Here is a 15,760-nt window from a genome sequence, read left to right as displayed (position 1 = left end):
CATTTGAATCCATGACTTCTAATTGGACATTTTGAATTTCGTACAATAGAAGGATAAAGTGAAAAAATGACACATCAATGGTTGGATTCTCTTCACTCATGGGGAAGATAAATTTTAACCATGAGTCTTGGAGTCACAAATAAGGGTATCAATTGTGAACCAGGATTGAAAACTAAAACTGGAACCAACCGAATAAATTGAAAAAAAAAAAAAAAAAAAAACAACCATTTAATTGTCTTCGTTTTGGTCTTCATATTTTTTTTTAAAGAAGTACCAATTTCAATGCTAAAAAAGTATAGCATTTCCTGGGATTTACCAATGAAAAGGTTTAGATAATTGATCAGTTAGATTACGGATTAGTTAGACCATTAGGTCAAACCGAATAACCAATAAGAAACCAAAACCAACTAAACTGAATAAAAATTATTATGAATTTTGAATTTTTAGAACTGGTTAGTATTGATAAAAAAATGTTTAGCTGTTATTATTCCTTGTTTTCCGAATATTATTTATATATTCATGTATTATTGATAATAACTTTCGTTCAAGCGGTGAAACCACTCGGTCTTAGCCAACACTCGTTTGTTGAAACCTGGGTACTAGACCCATAGACGATACAAGTTATGACAACCCACAAGAAACTGCTAGAAGGCAATAGCATAGAGCTACCATAGGCACGTGTGAAAGGGGTCCGGCCTGCAAGGCCACCACACCTTCTAGACACTGCGCCAGCTGAACAAAGAGGTAACCACTTGAACCCAAGACTTTGATACTCACGTTTTTTTTTTTTGGTGAAAATGTAGATTACTAAGAAACATGTGTACAACCAATGGCATCAGACATACAAAGACTGTCCAGCCAAGGAATGGAATGTAGCCAATCTGTCAAACACATGATAGATGGTGCCTTTCGGGCCAGGGTATCTGCTATCCTGTTCAGATCCCATGGAATGTAAGAAAACGAAAGTGAAACAAAAGAAGCACTAAGTTGCCTAATATCACTAATTACAGTTGTTGCCTCTAATGGTGGAACCTTGTCTTGATATTGGATGAAGCGGTGTCGAATTCGATCAACAACTGGGAATAGCCTAAGGTCAATGCATAAGACAAGGCTGCACGAATGGCAAGAGCTTCTCCATGAACAGCAGTAGTAAAATGTTGTGGGATGGACAAAGCCTTAACTTGGCAGCCCCTGGGATCACGAAAAATCAACCCCAAACCCCCTTTTGTAGTTCGTTGTGATAATGCCGCATCACAACTAACTTTAACAAAGCCAGGTGGAGGAGCCTTCCATCTATCATTTGAAAGATTTGAAGAGGATGTCTGGTTCGGTTGGGAATGGTAATAACCTTGATTTGCAGCAGTATATTCTTGAAAAGCCTTATTTGCCAACTTGAATAACCTCTTGTGATCATTTCTTGCACGCTACATATACCAACACAAAGAAGATGCTCTCGAGAGGGATTCACGAGCTAGCTTTTTATCTGATCTGAATAGAGGCTCCCAGCTACCAAACCAATCTGAAAACAAAAGAACTTGATCTGTAGGAGGAGAGTAAGATAGACTCTGCTTCCGAACCATACTAATCAACCAAACTCACAATCTAACAAAATATGACTTGTTTATTCAATTCCAGCTCCACAATAAGAACAAGAAGGGTCGATTGGTACTTTCCTTGATAGTAATCCTTCTCCCGATGGATGCAACACCTTAAGCACATACTCTCTAAAAAAAGAACTTAAATCTTTGGGAGAGTATGCACAGCCCAAATCCTCTTCCACACAGAATCTTAGATCTGATCCCATTGATGGGTATGCGATGAAGAAGCACCTGCAGCAAGCTCATAATATTGGGCATTAAAGAGCATATAATATGCTAATTTGACATAAAACAAGCCATTCTTGGCTGGTCCCCATACTAGTGGATAAAAATCGTCTGCAATTCTAATCTTGTACAATTCTGTACAATACCCCCTTAAAAGGGTGACATGTGGACAAAGTGGTTTGAACGGCTCAGATTAATCCTATATTGATCCAACTCCAAACCAGTGAGTTGAAGTTGGATCAATGCAAGATTAATCTGAGCCATTCAAATCACTTTAGTCACGTGTCACCATCTGAATGGGGTATTGCACGGTATTGCACGGATAAGGAATTGCAGACGATTTTTATCCCATACTTGTTTGTCTTCACCAGGAAAAAGACTAAGGGAGATGTTCAATATAGCTTCTTGCATCGGCTGTTGAAAAAACTGATGTAGTAAGTCACTTCTTCAACATCTGGAAACGGGATCAATGAGATCAGAGACATACTCTCAATTACAATTGGCTGGCTTTGCTTGCTGAATCCTATGATGTGGTAAAGATGGCAGCCAATTATCCATCCACATAGTGATATTCTCCCCATTTCCTATTTGCCATATCAATCCCCCTTTGAGAACCTTTATTCCTTTTCGCAAACTACGCCATCCCCAAGATGGCTTATTTCCCAACCTACCACCAAGGAAATCTGTAGATGGGAAATAAATGGATTTCATAAAGGATGCCCAATGGGATTCCGGTGACGACCATAACCACCAAGCTACTTTTGCAAGCAAAGCTTTGTTTTGTAATCTAGCATCCTTGAAACCCAATCCTCCCTTCACCTTTGGTCGACAAAGTCTTGACCATGACACCCAATGTATGTTGGTGTCCTTCTCAAGAGTCTCTCCAAAAGAAATGTGAGGCTGCCTTCCTTATAGAATCATGAAAAGAAGCTGGCAACTTAAAATGAGAACCCGCAAAATTGGACATCGGGGTTGTTGCAGACTTTAAGAGCACATCCTTGCCAGCATGTGATAATAAGTTTCTCTTCCAACTTTGCAACTTCTTTAAAGACCTCTCCTTCACATCATCAAATAAAGCCTTCTTTGATGCCCCAAAGTCTGTTGGTACACCTAGGTATTTCGATGGCCCATCCTCACATGGCACCTTCAATACCTTTGAAAACCACCGTTTAAATTTCACATGAGTATTGGGGCTGAAGGTGAGACTGGATTTTTTAAGATTTATAGATTATCTAGTAACTTTGCAATATAAATCCAAACACTGTTTGAGAGAAGTAACCTCATTTAGTTTTACCTCCGAGGATAGAAAGCAATCATCGGTGAATAGTAAATGAGTGATAGGAGACCCACGATGCCGAACTCTAATTCCATGAAGACTACCAAGTTCAATTGCATGATCGATAACAGATGTCAAAGCCTATGAATATAAAATAAATATAGCAGGGGACATGGGATCTCCTTGACGAATACCCCGAGTCGGTGAGATAGAACCTTTAATACATCCATTAATAAGAAGATTATAAGATACTGATTTGATACAGGTCATCACCAATTGAACCCAAAATGGATAGAAACCCAACTTCAATAGCATACCTTCAATAAATTCCCACTCCAATCTATCATAAGTCTTTTGCATGTCAAACTTGAGAGCTAGAAAATTCGCCTTGCCGTTCTTCTGCTTTTTTATGTAATGGAACATCTCATGTGCAATTAAGATGTTATCAGAAATAAGGGGTGAAGGTATAAAAACAGATTGATTTGGTGCAATGATATCATGCAAAGCTCCATGTAGGCGATCAACAACCAATTTTGTAATAACCTTGAAGACCACGTTGCAAAGACTAATAGGTCGAAATTGGTCTGCCGTTTAGTCACCTTAGGAATGAGACATATAAGAGTTTTATTTAATTCAACAGGAAGACAACCACTAGCAAAGAACTCGGAGACAGAGAAAAATAATTCATCTTTAACAACATCCCAATAACGTTGGAAAAAGATTGGCAGGAAACCATCAAAGCCAGGGGATTTCAAGGGGTCCATAGCAACTAAAGCTATTCTTACATCCTCCATAGTTGGAGGCATACATAAGGCATCATTTAAATCATCAGACACAACAGGATTAACCAAACCTAATACCTGAGATAAAGCTTCAGAATCTACAGACTCAGTAGCATACAAATGTTGAAAATGGGAACATAAAATATCAGAGATTTCTGAGTCAGAAGAAGTCCATTGACCTGAAGGAAGTTTCAGCTTTAAAATTATTTTGATACTCATGTTTACAGTTTATAAATTTGTGCAACCGATATTGGAACTCGAAAAAACCTATTATATACTCAAAATTTGATTTTTTTTTTTTAATCGGTTTTGGCTGGCTAGGCTGGACTGAAACTAAGGCCTGAACTTTACCCCAGCCTAGTCGAGCCCGGGCTATGATTTCTAATACAGGGTTTAAAAAATCGGTGAATCGAATCAGGAATCGGCTGATTCACCTCAGAATTGGCATTAACCGATCCAATCAATTTACTCCAATTAATGATTGAGTTTGACCAATTTCACCGATTTTTATCAATTTGAATCATGTGGTGGGCTTTTTCAAGTTTTAAAACCGCGTTCTAATAGCTCTCAACCCTAACAGCTCAAAACCTATGCTAAACAGGTTGAACTTCAGTGGGTTTGAGCTTGGGCTTGGGCTTGGGCTTGGCCTGGGCAGTTCTAAGTTACACCCCTAGGTCCCGTTTGAATTTCACATGAGTTTGGGCTGCAGCTTGGGCTTGGGCTTGGGCTTCCGTCAAAAACCACATGAAGCGGGGATTTGATCCAAGGTCCCCGGCAGGAAACCTCAAAAAGTAGATAACGCCTCAAAGTATGGAACTTTCCCAGACCCATCACCTTTTTTTTTTTTTTTTTTTTTTTTTTTGGGAGGGGGTGGGGTTGGGTGTGGGAGGAGAGGGAGAAGTAGATAATAGCAAGAGGCCGGAACTCAAAGCTTCCTCGTTAACATGGACTTTTTATACGTCACAACTCACCAACTGGCTGTCTAAAATTAATTGAAAGCAAGGGTATTTTTTACTGATTCAAGCCAATTCAGATTGGTATCAACCTTGATCGATACCAAGCTTGATCCATCCGATTCTCAATATCGAGTTCTCAAACTTGGTTGAGAGTTATCCCATCCCTTATCTTAAACCTTGGTGGGAGGATGGTGGAGAATGAGGTGGCATCCAATGTGTCCTTTTTTTTTTTTTTTTTTCTTTAATGCTCATAAGCTTACCTAAAAGAGGGGGTCAAAAAATCGTCAAAGGGGTAGGACAGAGCCGATTTCAACAAAGAGTGGGCCGTTCCATTACATTTCCTACTAATATGCATAAAAGAAACTATAGAGAAACGATCCTTGAGAGACATATAATACCGTGCACTATGCTAGCAATGGAATTGAAATGCTATTTATGAAAATAAAGCAGTTGGGGAACACCATTACCCTCAGCCGAGGAGAGCACCTAATCTGCTTGCTTTTAGTTAAATGGGGAAAGATAAATATGTCTAAAAATTTTAACCTCATAAGTTTTCAACGGGTGTGAATTATGGTTTTTATGTGGAAAATTTTCTTGTACCATCCCTAAAAATCCCCATAATTTTGAAATGACCTCAAAAATTGAAAATAATATCCACCGCACTCTTAATTTGTAATATTGTTAATTGAAAAGGTAAAATGACTTTTTTACCCTTCTATTTAATCTTTAAAAGTATTAATTTTTTTCCATTTGAAACCCTTGCATACTAAAACCATCAGCTCAGCCGCGATCCTAGCAGGGATGATTGGATTTCAAATTGGTGTCTAGCATTGGAATTTGAATAATTGGATTTCTTGGCCGACGATGGTAATGATGTGACGACGGAGTTGGAGGTGGTGAGAGGACTCTCATGGTAATGGTGTAGCATAGACTCGGTTATTTCCCTTTTTCCACTGTCTTTACTCCTTTAGCTCTAGTTCTTTGCTGTGCTGGATTCCTGAGAGCTTTTTGAGTTTTTGAATCAGAGGATGATTTCTATTTAAGAATGTAATAAACCCATGAACTATACCAAAAACCCAATACCCAGATGGATTCAAGTGGCCAAATCCGGATGATTATTTCTGCTGCCGTTAGTTTTTTTATTTTTTATTTTTATTTTTGGTTCAAAAACTTGATGACTTGAGAAATTTTAACATTACTTAATTTTCTCACTTTTTTCTTTTTTAATTTGTTTGGTGTTGAACTTTTAGAGCACACCAAGAGTAACCGAAGCAGTGATGTGGGATAGTGGGATTATTTTAGGGAAGCTCTTGGAGCATGCGGCGGACTAAGGGGGGCTTATTCTTCGAGGCAAGAAGGTTGTTGAATTGGAAGCTGGCTGTGGACAGTAGGGTATTATAATCTCATTTTATCAACTTTTAAATCATGTCTAGTGGGTAATGTGCATCAAATGAGGAAAGTGAATATTCACGTACGTGAATGATCTTGGTCTGTGGATATGGCATCTATTAAATGAGGAGAGAGAAAATATGTGTCATAGCCATAGTTAGCAAATTCGGATTCGGGAATTATTTGGGCGGAGAATTATTCGGAATAATTCGATTGATTAATTTAAGGATCGGTCAAAAAAGCTTATTAGGTTTTTATTTTTTATTTTTTATTTTATTTTTTAAACTGTTTAAGTGGACCGAATAATTCGGTTTAATCCGGTTCGGTCCGAATTATTCGCATTTTATATTCACTTTTGAAAAAATTGCGAATTTTACCGAATTTTATTTTTAATTCGGATTCGGTTAGAATTTTTGATTAAATTCGGAAAAATTTGGTTCGGCCGAATTGATAACTAGGGTCATAGCCACGAACCATGGTCGTTCACGTACATTCATGCACATGAATATTCCCTGCTCTCTATCAAATTGTTCATCTGCTCAAGATGAAAATTACTTTCCTAATTTATCTCTTTCTATTTGTATTGAACTTAACCAAACTTTTCTTTTCTAATATTAATGGCTAGTTGATTCTACTTTGTTTTCAACTGTGTTGCAGCTCTTCTGGGTGCTAAGATTGTTCTTATCGATCTTCCGGATCGGCTGAGATTGCTAAAGAAGAACATTGAAAATAATGTGACAGAAAGTGATGTGTTGGGTTCTGCAATTGTGGGGGAGAAGACGAGAAGGACGATGACAACAGAGGTGGAGAGAAGGGAGAAGATGAGAAGGACGATGAGATAAGCCGCCTTGAAGAGCCAATAAGCGACCCATTCCAATGAGATTCGATCTCTAAGGCGTTGGTAGGTGGGCGTATTTGAGTGAGTAAAGTCTAGGGATTTTTAGTTTTGGATGAGTTTGGACATGATGAGCTTAGAGATTTGGATGTTAGCTTGGAAGATGAAGGTGAGTAGGAGGATTAAGGCCAAGGACATTATGGTAACTTCACAAAGCTATAAGGGAAGTTTGGCCATTTAGACAATAAAAGATTGATGACATCATCACTTAACGACCTAATTCTAATGGAACGGGTTTTTTAGAAATAATTTGATGAAAGTGAGGGATATACAACATATTATTTTCATTTTTGAGGATCACTCCAAGTTATGGGGATTTTTAGGGGTGATACAAGAAAATTTCCCTTTTATATTCCTTAAGCTACATGGGGTCCAACTATTTACAATATGACCAGGTCCCAACAATGATAATCGAGCTAGTTCTTAGGATTCAACTCCTAACCTAAGCGGGGATCACCCAGGTCTTGCCCATAGCAACTTGGGCGATTGCCACGTGTCCAGGTGATGATCCAATGGTTCTCGATGCCTCGTTCTCCGTGCCTCTATTAGCGGCTTGTTCTCCATGCTTCTCTCAAAGGGTTGGATCATTGCTTGGACAACTGGTGCTCACCCAAGTAGTTATTGATTGACCTAAATGATCAACGCTAAAGAGAGGAGTCGGATCCTGTTCTTATGGCGCCGGGTCTGCTTATTGATATTATTATCATGGAAAAATATTGGTGTAACTATGCATGGTAAGAATGAGCCGGCATCTCAAAAGCTGCACTCTTTGGTGATATTTATGAGAGTGTTACAAAAAAAATTCATGGTTGGAAGACTAGCCTTTTATCCCCGTGCGGGTAAGGAGGTGATGCTCAAATCAGTAGCATTTACAATGTCAAATTATGCATGTTCCCATTTCAAGTTACCCGCCTCGCATCACCAACATCTTCGCAAAGAGGCATCCAATTTTATTGGGGGGATTCTAGTGGAAAACCAAAAATACATTGTATTTCGTGGAAACGTCTATGTCGATCAAAAGAAAAAGGGGGCTTAGGGTTCAGGGATCCATCTCTTCACAATAGAACCCTTATATCAAATATGGCATGGTGCTTATGGAATGAACCAAATGCACTTTGGGTAAAGTTTCTAAAGTTTATTTATTTTTCTATTAGTGACTTTCTCTCTGCTTCTATGGGGAACAACCCAAGTTGGGCTCGGAGAAGCATTTTGGATGGGCGTGAGGTTCTGAAACAGGGCTTAATTTGGCGTGTGGGCCATGGTGACAAAATTGACATTTGGAATCACTCATGGATCCCCACTCTTCCAGGATACCGTGTCTAGACTCCCCAACCACCAATTGTGTATTCCAAAAATGTCTCAACTTATTGACAATGATAGTGGACTTGGAAGTGTAACCCTCTCTCTTCTCTTTTCCATCCTTCTAAGGTAATTGAGATTTTGAAAATCCACTTACTTTTATTCCCACGAGAATATTTTCAGATTTGAGGGGCAATGCTAATGGAATTTTTTTGGTAAAATCGGCATATCATCTATTGACAAATCTATAAGCTGAGAAGGATTCGTTGCAAGCATCTTCAACGTCTCCAGAGCCTTGGCAGCAAGTTCCAGATAGGATGTGGAAGTGTATTTGGAGTTGCAATATCCTTCCAAAGATTAAATATTTCCTTTGGAGGGTGTTTGAGATTTTAAAATGTAACTGCAAGCGTACGGATCAATGTAGCTACGGGTCGAACACAAGGAGAGCAGCCACTTTATTTTTTCGTTTCTTTTTTAATAATGCGAAAGTGAACCGATTAATGGTTGTGATCTAATTCTATTTTAACTACCGTCCTAAACATATATATCTAAAATAACGTCCTAACCATTCGTCATCTAAGAATTTAAATACGCAAGCCACGTAATTAAAAATAAATAAATAAATAAATAAATGAAAATAAACACCCCATACAATTAAAAAATAATGAAGAAAAAAAAATACTGAAATAAAAATAAAGTAAAAGAAAGGAGATAAAGCTAGAGAGAGACTCACAAGTAGGTTGCTCTACTTAGCCCGAGGGATGCATCATAATATGAGCCTCCCTACTTGATCAGAGAATCACTCTTTCAAGGGTTACTCTACTTGGATTTAGGGAAAGGGAGACAATTAAAATAAAAAATAATAAAATAATGGTTCTATGGGTAGGAGGGGCAAAACCAACACATACACAAGTCATGAACCTTGGGGGAAAGGAAAACCAATAATGTAATTACTGAAATTAAAATCCTAAATCAAGAAAGAAAATGTAGTCAGAATAGGGAGTGAGAGGGGGTGGGGTGAGAAGACTACTGAAGGAGCTTACTTGAACTTTAATCCTTGAACTGAAAACTTGATCGATTTGAGATACTACCAGTACTAAAAACCAAATCTGGAATAAACCAAATCTGAAAAAAAAAAAAATTGAACTCGGAAGACATGCTCCATAACTTGTTCTTGTCACCTATAACTAAGCTCAGAACTAGAACTTGAAAATTACAACTTCAATTGCTTAAACAATAAAAATAAAAGATTGAATAAAAAATAAAAGTGCTTGCATTAATTGAATAAAAAGAACTTACAAAAGTGTTTAAAGCATAAACCTAGAACTAGAGCTAGAGAAAGAAAACTAAAGAAAGAGATAGAGCAACTAAAAAAAAAAAAAACCCTAGAAGAAGAATGAAGTGTCTCCTCCCCTTGTGTTAATTCTATTATATAGAAAATGGGGGAGGGAAGCTAACGATTTTAACTTCGAAGAAAAAATTTTATATTTTTTTTATCTTGTTGATGAGGTGGAGGAATCTCCCACGATTTTTTTGCTTTTTTTTCCCTTGTTTTATTTTTCTCTTTTTATTTTTATCTTAGAAACCCCCATTGGTCGATTTTTCTTGCTTAGATTTGGACAATATTTTATAGAGAAAAAATATTCTAAAAAAAACCTCAACAAAATGGCAGCTAAGAGGTTCGAACTTGAGACCTCCAAATAACTAAGGGATTATGCACACCACAACTCACCAACTACACTAGGTAATTGTTATTACTAAAAACGAATTTTCAATCACTTTAGGATATGGTCCATCGATCCTTGTTGGTATTTGGAATATTTCTTATACCCCTGGGACAACTGTAGCGGGCTGGCTCTGCATCTCGGTTCAGTTTTGATCCATTATTCTTTTTTCTAGCCCGAAAATAATAATCACTTGTACGGTTGACCAAACGAATGTGTACTTTTAATTGAATATATCCATCTTCCTCAGAATTTTGCCTCTTCTCAACCATAAAAAGAAATAGGACATCTTTATGTGTAAAATTGGAGATATATCACCTGATAGTCCTTAAGGCATTGAAAATATAAAACCTGCAAAAAGAGAGTAAAACCCAAGAAATCTCCATTCTAAATATGTAAAATGCATGTTTTACTACCTTAGATTTCACACGTAAATGTGCTCATCAGAGGACGTGTGTGGCGGGATTGGCTACAATGATGAATCTCTGTAGAAGAGATATCCCAGTTGATCCCCATTGTCCACATCATGGCAATATTCAAGAATCAACAAAGCATATTTTAATGACATACCCTATTGGCACATTCGGTGTGGCTTGGATGTAGTTTGTCTCACAAGGTCCCAGAAGGTAATGAGATAATTTTTCATGAGTGGATTGATGTCTGAAAGGTTTTTCCATCAGAAGGCAAGGAAGTGAGTAAGGAACTGATGATATCCTTATGCACTTTCATTTGTTGGTATTTTTGGCTTGCTTGAAATGATTTTCTTTATGGGAAGAAGGTTTGGTCACCTTTTGAAGTGATTCAAGCAGCTGAAAATCATTTTAAAGAATAGAGGAAATTACAATCCCCTCCCCTGAACTATGGCTTAATATCAAGTTCCCCCATGTACTTTCATAAATACCAATCCCCTCCCCTCTAGTTTGAAGATTCTATCAATCGTTCCTTAAGTGACTGACAGTGTTAAACTGACCTGTTAAAAGACCAGTTTACCCTTCTAAAAATATACCTATATTCTTTTCCTTCTTTCTCTTTTCTTCATCACAGTCCCCATTTCTTTGAAATAGCACATGTTTGGAAGAAAGCTCGCCCAGCTACACCTTGCGCTCAAGCAGGCTTCCTCTCCTCCACATTCTTGCCTTCACTCCTCGTTTCATCATCTCTATTATCTCTACTTCACCTTCTTCCTCTCTTCCTCGTCTGTGAATGCTGCCTTGTTTCATCCCCTGAATCTTTGTCGCTAGAAAAAACAGAGGTTACTAAATCCAACGATAAATATTTTAAATTGTAAAAATCCCTAAATCTAAATCAAATGGAAGGGTCAGGAAAACAGTTCAGAACATCAGTTATGGAATGGTAATGAAGAAGAGCTTGGGACTTGGGATCCGAGTAAAGGTATTGGTGCAATGATTGCAACTATGGTGAACGAGGCTCGTTGGCGGTGGCGGTAGTGGTGGTTTTTGCTTCGTTCTCATACCGAAGAACCTACAACTGTTCATCCTTACCGTGATGTTCAATACCCTGGAGCTCCCTTGCAAGTCGTTACCATTATCTGCGAAATATAATGCAATGTAGTAGGTATCATTTAGGCTTCGTTTGGTTGCAAGGGGAATGCAAATTTTTGATGTAAAATGGAATTTTTTTCCCAGGAAAAATAAATTTAGATGTTTGATTGCAAAGGAAATATATTTTACATGTAAACAAAATTTCACTTATACACTAAAACTTCCCTTTTTATTTCCCCACCAAAATAGGAAGAAAAAAGAAAACCCTACTCTTACGATCTCTCTCTCACTCTCGTGACTCTCACCCCGCTCATGACTCTCACCCTGCGAGTAGGGTGAGGCGATCTCTCTCTCTCTCTCACGCGACTCTCAACCTGCTCGAGCAGGGTGAGATGATCTCTCTCCCACGTGACTCTCATTCTGCTCGTGGCTTTCCTTCTCAACAAGATGTTGCGTTTGGTTTGCTTGTAACTAAATTGTTGGTTCTCTTCCTCAGGAAATGAATTTGGAATCTCTAATCCGCAGGTTTGATTTCTTTTCACTTATGTTCGTTCTCTTCTTCATTTTGCAACTAAGTTGTGTATTTTTGCAACATTGGGAAATGAATTTCACTTCACTTCTATTGCAACTAAACGACTCAAAAGGGAAAAAAAATTTCCTTCACTTACCCTTCCCTTTCCCGTTCCCTTTCCCTTTCCCATTTCCCTTGCAACCAAACGCAGCCTTAGGAGAGGTCTGGGAGGCCACTGCAACTCAATGGGCTGTTTAGACATCAGAGCTGTGTCAAAAATCTTCTCAGGTGGAAGGTTCCAGAAACCAGAAACAGAGACATTTCTGATGCTTTGTATTGTAGGATTACTGTCTCCAAATGGCTCCCAATATCGATCAAATTGGTCATCAGGGAATCTGATTATTTATGATTTCAAGCAAACAACAATTTCACCGATTTTTATCAATTTCAATCATGTGGTGGGCTTTTTCAAGTTTTAAAACCGTGTTCTAATATCTCTCAACCCGAACAGCTCAAAACCTATCAGTGGGTTTGGGCTTGGGCTTAGGCTGGGCAGGTCCAAGTTACACTCCTCGTATCTTATTCCATATTTGAGCACCTAGACACCCCGGGGCCCCTACCGTCAAAAACCACATGAAGCGGGGATTTGATCTTTTTTTTTTTTTCTTTTTTTTGGAAGGAAGGGAAGTAAATAAAGGCAAGAGGCTCGAACTGAAGACCTCATGGTTAACATGGATTTTTTTGTGCATCACATCTCATCAACTGGCTATCTAAAATTAATTGAAAGCATGACTAACATTTATTGATTCAAGCCAATTCAGATTTGTATCAACCTTGACTGATCCCAGGCTTGATCCATCTCATTCTCAATAACGCGTTCTCAAACTTGGTTGAGACTTAGCCTATCCCTTATCTTAAAACCTTGGGGAAGGATGGTGGAGAATGAGGTGGCATCCTTTTTTTTTTCCCTAAATGCTCATAAGCTTACCGGAAAGAGGGGGTCAAAAAACCCTCAAAGGGGTAGGACAAGATTTCAATAGAGAATGGCCTGTTCCATTACATTTCCTACTAATATGCATAAAAGAAACTATGGAGAAATGATCATTGAGATACATAATATCGTGCACTATGGTCACAATGGAACTGAAATGCTATGATGAAAAAAAGCAGTTAGGGAACACCATTACCCTTAATAAACCTGCATGTCTAACCGAGAGGAGAGCACCTAATCAGCTTGCTTCTAGTTAAATGGGGAAGGATAAATATGCCTAAAAAAAATTTAACCTCATAAGTTTTCAACCGGTGTGATTGAAAGGGTAATTATGGTTTTTATATTCCTTACGCTACATAGAGTCCAACCATTTACAATATGACCAGGTCCCAACAATGATAATTGAGCTAGTTCTAAGGATTCAACTCCTCTCCTAATCAGTGATCACCCAGCTCTTGCCCATAGCAACTTGGGTGATCGCCACGTGTCTCAGTGATAATCCAACGGTTCTCGACGCCTCATTTTCTGTGCTTTTATTAGCAGCTTGTTCTCCATATCTCTCTCAAAGGGTTGGATCATTGCTTGGACAATTGGCGCACGCTCAAATAGCTATGGATTGACCTAAACGACCAATGCTAAAGAGAGGAGTTTGATCCTGTTCTTATGGCACCGGGTTTGCTTATTGATATTATTATCATGGAATAATATTGGTGTAACTATGCATAGTAAGAATGAGCTAGCATTGTCCTACATGGCATAAAAAAGACGAAAGAACATTATATATGAGACAAATTAAAAAATTATTATGAGATTAAATTTTTATTACAAAAATACCTGACCCTTTATTGTATAAATCGATAACCACCAATTCGTAAATGTAGGCAACATCATCATAGACTTGGTGTAACTAAGATTATTATTATTTTCAATTATTAAGTCATTTGAGGTAGTATGATCATGTTTAACAAAAGTCTTGGAATGCTCCAATATAAAGGAGTTGCTTCATTTATATTGAAAGAATTAAAAGGGTTAGCGGCGGCTTAAAATTACCCTAAGAAAAATAATGAGGAAAAATATGCATAACTTAGGCATTGTTTCAAGTATGACCTCGAATATAGTTGATTAGAAAGCATAGATTCATACAACCGACATCATTAAGTGGAGAAAATGTTTATTTATTTATTTATTATTATTATTGTTGTTTTTAAACATTATGCTTATTGCCGTAGTTGTGGATTGCTACAATAATCTCCCTGAGAATTAGTCGAGGTGTGCATAAGCTGACCCAAACACCTTGATTAACAAAAAAAAAAAAAAAAATGCATTATCCCGATTGAAATTATGCAAGCGTTAGGTTTGTAGCAGTATTTTAAAGAGGACTGAGTTGACCGTGGTCTCACTGACTTTGATCATCTGCTTATTGAAAATTTGCTGACTTTAAAGTGTGATCAGGTCCGTGCTTAGGGTTTCAGGCCATCCAATGTGTGCTGTCACAGAGGAACCAGATCCCAATGATCCAACCGGAAATAATATGCTGAGTCCGAGGATCATGGACACTTCAAAGTCAAACGGACAAATCATGGTCTAATAGCTATCATTATGAGAGTAATTTAAAGTCTTAAACACCGGTTAGTTACTAGAGAGTAGAGACTAGACAGCACTCGAAAATTCAAAAGCAAATCCATCTGGGTCAAACGGGGATTTGACACTAACTAATAAGTAGGAATCTAACTTGTAACAGTAAAAAATGATCGATCTTAGAAGGTATTATTTACTCTCTTTGTTTTTTTTTCCATCCAGTAGCTTCATGTTTATGTAGTGGGATTATCCAACAAAGTTATCTATGCTTCCAGGCTAATGATAGTTACCATTGGTCCACTACTACAAAATCATAGCAACAAAAGAGAAAAGGTGAAATTTATCGGCAAAAGGTTTCTCTCCATGACCCAAGTAGGAACGGCCAAGGGGTTCTCCAAAGACCCATTTGGTCGTGTCTTGTCAAAGGATGATATGATTAATCTAACCCCCGTTTTGATAGATATACTGATAGAGGATGATTTGAATAGAGCAAATCTTAAATTTCAATGCCTCGAACTCAAAATATGCTTTTAGGCACCCTCTCAAGTCTCAATAGTGAAGGTTTTCAACGTTTTGAATAGTCGATTTGGCAATCCATTTGTCCTGAAACTTGGAGCTATCAGTCTCACTGTACCTCAGTTTCTATGTGAAAAGATCAATCTTATAAGAGGAGGTATTCACAAGTATATAAGAAAAGAAACATTCCCACTTAGAATCAATATGGAACTAATACGATTAACAATCACAGCGACAAATGGCTTAGATGGCAAATAGTCAATTTAGTCTCTCTTTTTTTTTTTCCAAGCTGAAAATGAGCTTGTTTTTTTATCATGGGGTAGCAATCATGGTTTCAAGTATCGGTTTGGAATCGGCCATATTGGATCAGTATCGGTTGAGACCAATCTCTAATCCCTGATCGATCCGGATTGTTTTAGGGGTAAAATAGAGAAAAATCAGTACTTCTTATAAAAAGTAGGGGCAAAATCGATCAATACCCATTGATTCGATCCAATCCAGATCGGTATCGGCATACC

Source organism: Macadamia integrifolia, chromosome 10 (genome assembly GCF_013358625.1).
Source record: "Macadamia integrifolia cultivar HAES 741 chromosome 10, SCU_Mint_v3, whole genome shotgun sequence".
Classification (NCBI taxonomy): domain Eukaryota; kingdom Viridiplantae; phylum Streptophyta; class Magnoliopsida; order Proteales; family Proteaceae; genus Macadamia; species Macadamia integrifolia.
Note: the sequence above shows the minus strand (reverse complement) of the source record.